Source organism: Peromyscus leucopus, unplaced genomic scaffold (assembly GCF_004664715.2).
Source record: "Peromyscus leucopus breed LL Stock unplaced genomic scaffold, UCI_PerLeu_2.1 scaffold_596, whole genome shotgun sequence".
Lineage (NCBI taxonomy): Eukaryota > Metazoa > Chordata > Mammalia > Rodentia > Cricetidae > Peromyscus > Peromyscus leucopus.
In genome coordinates, this window is record NW_023505504.1 from 1853 (window position 1) to 7851 (window position 5999).

The 5999-nt window shown below is 40.8% G+C and overlaps 1 pseudogene; it reads right to left on the bottom strand.

Annotated features, from left to right (window-relative positions):
• Window positions 1-385: 385 nt before the first annotated feature.
• On the bottom strand, window positions 386-1025 carry LOC114703464 (annotated as a pseudogene).
• Window positions 1026-5999: the final 4974 nt, after the last annotated feature.

Consider the following 5999-nt stretch of genomic DNA (forward strand, 5'->3'; position numbering starts at 1 on the left):
ATGCCATTGCCTCCCATGCACCTACACCTCCAGTTAAGTTCCAGAGTCAGGGTTTGAGTGAAAAAAATCTCACATAGGAGGCCATCATTTCTGCTCGACAGGCCGATTCAGCATTGTTTCCTCTAGCCTGGCAACTCATCACCCTGTTCTGCTAATCATCAGGTAAAGAAGTTGCCTTGCATTTAGGGACTGTGATGCTTGTTATTTAGGATTTCCATGGAAACATGTCAGGGATTTATGAGGGTATTTCCAGAAAGGATTAACTGAAAAGTCCCACCCTGAATGTGGGTGGTACCACCCCAGGAGCTGGGGTTTAATAATTTTTTTAATGGTTCTTACTTAGTTTTTTTTTTTTTTTTCATAATCATAAACTTAACTCTGCAATCTAGCTGGAACCCAGAATCCCAATCTCTGGAACCCAGAGAACTTCAATGAGAGCGGAGATTACAGGGTACTGGGAGCAGATGGGGTGGGGGTGCTCTCCTGAGCTGCAGAAGGAATGGTCTGGTGGGTAGGAAGCCGGCAAGTCGAAAGAATTACAGTTGTCCACAGAAATAGTGATCTTCTTGCTGGTCTTGCCGTTCCTGGACCCAAAGCACTCCATGGCTTCCACGATGTCCATGCCTTCTTTCACCTTCCCGAAGACCTCGTGTTTGCCATCCAGCCACGCAGTCTTGGCAGTGCAGATGAAACACTGGGAACCATTTGTGTTTGGTCCAGCATTCACCATGGACAAGATGCCAGGACCTGTATGCTTCAGGACAAAGTTCTCATCCTCAAATTTCTCTCTGTAGATGGATCTGCCCGCCAGTGCCATTATGGCGTGTGAAGTCACCACCCTGGCACATGAATCCTGGAATAATCCTGTGAAAGGAGGAACCCTTATATCCAAATCCTTTCTCTCCAGTGCTTAGGGCGTGGAAGTTTTCTGCTGTCTTTGGAACTTTGTCTGCAAATAACTCGGAGACGCGGTCCAAGGGCTCGCCATCGCCCGTGATGTCGAAGAACACAGTGGGGTTGACCATGGCTGCAGCAAGTGGCGACAGGGGACAGCGGCATCTGCCAATAATTTTTAAAGATTTATTTATTTATTTTATATGTATGAGTGTTTTGCTTACATATATGTCTGTTCACTCTGTGTGTGTGTGTGTGTGTGTGTGTGTGTGTGTGTGTGTGTGTGTGTACCTGGTGCTTGTGGAAGTCAGAAGACAGTGTCTGATCCCCTGGGACTGCAGTTACGGATAATTGTGAGTCATTCTATGCATACTAGGAACCAAACACAGGTCCTCTGCAAGAGCAACAAGTGCTCTTCACCTCTGAGCCATCTCTCCAGCTTCCAAGCTGGGGGTTTAGAGGACTGAATACAAGCAGGCATACCAACATTAGTACTCTCTGCTTCCTGACTGTGGATCCAATATGACCAGAAGCCTCACGCTCCTGCATCCACCATTTCTCTACCATGATGTACTGTGCCTGCAAACTATGAGCTAGAAGAGTCCCTTCCCTACTTAAGTCGTATCTTGTTAGGATTTTGGTCAGATCAATGAAAAAAATTACTAATACATGAACCATGCTATATATTAGAATTATTCTGTTGCAGAATATTTCTTTATACTCTGTGAAGATGTGCCACTGTGACTGGTTTAATAAAGAGCTGAATGGTCAATAACTAGGCAAGAGAGAATAGATGGGAATTCTGGGGAAAGAGAACTCTGAGAAAAACAGAGGCAGAGAGATACCAAGAGATGCAGAATGAATCAGATGTAGAGAAATGGAGAAGAGAGGGGAAAAGCCACGTGGTAGAAGATAGATTCATAGAAGCAGATTAATTTAAGTTATAAGAGCTAGTTGGGGACAAGCCTAAGCTAAAGCCAAGCTTTTATAGTCAGTAAGAAGTTTCCATGTTGTTACTTGGAGCTGGTGGCTAGAAGGAAAGTCCAACAACATTTGGCCCCAAGGTGGGGCAAGACCATATAACTGGAGAGTTCACATCAGCAGGCCATGGGCCAAGACCACAGAGTTCACATCAGTAGGCCACCACCATTTGCTGCTTGCTGGACTCCAGAAAGCAGGCTTGTGCTTGGAAATCACTAGAGAGCCTCAAGCTCTATGCTGATGGTGCTGTTGCTGCAGACAAAATGAGAAGTCAGCAGATTTGGTGAGATACTTGGGAAGCCCTTAAGGAGAGAGTTAAATAATATTAAAAGGAAAAATCTTTCCCATATTAAGAATGGGAAATATCACAATGCAGAGAATTAGGACTCTGGATAGTGCTACTATGGATGGCTTGCAAATGGAAAAAAATAAATGAGAGGATAAACCACCTAGCTGGGATTGACATAATGCTGTTTGTAATTGCTGTCAGTTTGGTAATTCATATTTTATCCTTAAAAATGATTTGATAACTGTGCCAAATATGAAAAATTTACTGATAAGATACAAGCCTTAGAAAGACTTACTATTGATAAGATGCAAGACCTAGATAAACTTACTAATGAAAACAATAAAAATTCCTTCAAAGGACTTACTTTTGATAAGATACAAGTTTTAGAAAGACTTAGTACTGATAAAATACAAGACTTAGAAAGACTTACTAATGAAAATTAAAAAATTGTAACTGATAATATATAAGCCTTAGAAAGACCAACTAATGAAAATAAGAAAAACAATCAGACACAGACAGCAGAACTTAGAGCAGAACCTACTGCACCATCACATTATGAAATCAAAGAGGATTGGACTAAGGTTATTGGAAAACCAACCTTAATTTCTCCAGTTACCATACAAGAATGACTACCAGATGGTAGACACCCCTAAGGCTATGCAGAAATTAATTGGGATCCTGTAGCAATGTTAGATTTGAAGAGATTTAAGGAAGCACTTATTTCATATGGTATGCACTCACCCTTTGTGAAGCAGATATTAAATTGATGGGCAACTCAGAACAGAATTATTCCATAAGCCTAAAAAGATTTAGCTACAGCAATATTGGAAGCTGGTCCTCAGTTACAATGAAAAACATGATGGAGAAAGAAGGCTAGGGTCATAGAACAGCAAAATAGAGATATTGATATTTCCCAAACCAGCTTCTTGGTGAAGGCCAATATGCTGATTTTCAAAGACAGTTTAGATTTGATGATCATACCTTGGCTCTATGTCATATAGCAGCATTGAATGCTTGAGGCAGGGTTGAATGCCTGAGACAGAATCAGTAAAGATGACTGAGTAATTTAATAAAATTATACAAGACCCAAAAGAAGTATTCATTGATTGTTTTTTTTTTTTTTTTTTACAAAGATTGACTTCAATTGACTTATATTGCTGTAAATAGAATGATACAAGACCCAGAAGTTAGACTAATATTAATTTAATCTTTGGCTTTTGAAACTGCTAATTGAGAATGCAAAAGAGTGATTAAGCTTTTAAAGGCAAGATCAGCACTCATAGGTGAATGGATCTGAAATACAGCTAATATTGGATCTCATACTTATAATATTTGGACAGGAGAAGTAATTTCTAAAAATTTCAAGAAAAATCAAAATGTCAGATGTTTTAATTGAGGTAAACAAGGTTATTTTAAAATGGATTGTATGCAAGACATTCCTAGAAGTTTTAATTGTGGTTAACAAGTCATTTTAAAAGGGATTGTATGCAAGAAATTCCTAGAAACACTTTTTTTCTAGAGATAATCCAAACAGAAGGCCCAGGCCTTCTGGAGTATGCAAAAGACATGGATGCAGATGAACAAGGAACAGGCAAGGTAATCCTTTGCCATCAAGAAATGCCCTGGGAGGCCTCCTAAAGGCCCCAATATCACATTTGATTCAATTATTCCCTGTCAGCATTGAGAAACTCATCCACAGAGTGATTAAAAGACTTAATATTTGCTGGGCAGTGGTGGGACAGGCCTTTAATCCCAGCACTTTGGAGGCAGAGCCAGGTGGATCTCTGTGAGTTCAAGGTCAGCCTGGTCTATAAAAAACAAGATCCAGGACAGGCACCAAAACTACATGGAGAAACCCTGTCTCAAAAAAACAACCAACCAACCAAACAAACAAACAAAAATCAAAACCAAAACCAAAACCAAAACCAACCAAACAAACAAAACTCCTTTGTATGTAATGAAGGACAGAACAGCTTCAAAAGATAAAACAAAAAATTCAGGAGATACCAGAAAACAAGTATTTTGAAAAAACTGCTATAAATGATCAGAGACCAAAGCTAAAAATACAAATAAATGGCATTGAAATTGAGGGTTTGTTAGACACAGGTACAGATGTAACAATTTCACCAAATTCTTGGCATCCAGATTGGCTTCTTCAGGAGGTAAATGTTTAGCTTCTAAGGATTGGAACTTCATCTTAGGTAAAACAAAATGCAAGATGAGTCAACTGTATAGGGTCAGAAGAACAGATAGGAAAATTAAAACCATATGTTGCTAGCATAGCAATGAATTTATAGTGATGTGATTTGTTGCAGCAATGGATAACACAGATTAACATTCTTCCAACCTCAGAAACAAACCATAAAATAAAGAATGCTTCTGGGAGAAATAATAAAATGTTATTTCAAGTACAGACACAGATTGTTCAGGCTGTGTACATTAAACAGGGCACAACAGTTGCTGATCTTTCAGTGGTACCAACTGCCCTACTTTTAAAATGGTTAACTGGCCGGGCGGTGGTGGCGCACGCCTTTAATCCCAGCACTCAGGAGGAAGAGCCAGGTGGATCTCTGTGAGTTCAAGGCCAGCCTGGGCTACCAAGTGAGTTCCAGGAAAGGTGCAAAGCTACACAGAGAAACCCTGTCTCGAAAAAACCAAAAAAAAAAAAAAAAAATGGTTAACTTATGGATTGTCCAAAGGTCATCACATAGGTCTTTATAAGAGAGTGGTAAGAGCATCTGGGACAAAGGAAAACATGAGGAGAGAAGTGGAAGTTGGAATGGTGTCCCACTCTGAACATGGGCTGCCTCTCTAGGAGGCATGAAGGCAAGGGATAGAGTCTGTCTACAGTCCCAGAGAGACATGGTCCTGCTGATGACCTGCTCCTAGCCCTTGGAGGATTCATTTTAGACCTCTAGAACCATGGGGTTACATGTTGGTGCTTGTTGTTCTTTTTTTATTTTCTTATCTTATGTATGCGGCCGATTTGCAAGTATGCCATCTGTGTATCACTTGCATGCCTGGTACCCACAGGGGCCAGAAGAGGAGAGTGGATCTCCTGGAGTTACAGACAGCTGTGACTACCATGTGAGTTCTGGCACTTGAACCCCAGTCCTCTGGAAGAGCATCCAGTGCTCTTAACCACAGAGCCATCTTTCATGTCTTACTGGTGTTGTTTTAAAACACTGTCTGTGAGATTGGAGAAACGGTTCCATATTTAAAAGCACTTGCTCTTTCAGAGGGCCAGGGTTCGGTTCCTAGAACCAATATGGCAGCTCACAACCATCATGTTGTGGTACAAGTACATACATGCATACATGCAGGCAAAGCTCTCATACACACAAAACACAATGAAATGAAATAAAAACAATTCTTTTAAAGACATTTGTGTATGTTGTTATAGCAGCAATCAGGAACGAGTATGAGTATGGTCAGCAGTTTGAAAGCTCATGGTAACATGCTCTACTGACAAGAGGTCAGGGAGAATATCCTGCCAAGACAGTGGTCCTCAGCCTTCCTGATGCTGCAGCTTTACACACTTCTGCACAAAGTATAAAGTTCTATATACACTGCCCTTTACTACAGTTCCTCATGTTGTGGTGAACCACCCCCAACCATAAAATAATTTTTGTTGCTACTTCATAATGGTAATTTTGCTGCTCTTTTGAATCATAACATAAACATCTATGTTTTCCAATGATCTTATGTGACCTCTGTGAAAAGGTTGTTTGACCCGCCCCCCCCTACAAGGGGTTGTGACCCACAGGTTGAGAACCGCTGTGCTAAACCGTGATGGGAGAAGGACTTTCGGAGCCGGTTCCCTCCATCCCCGTCC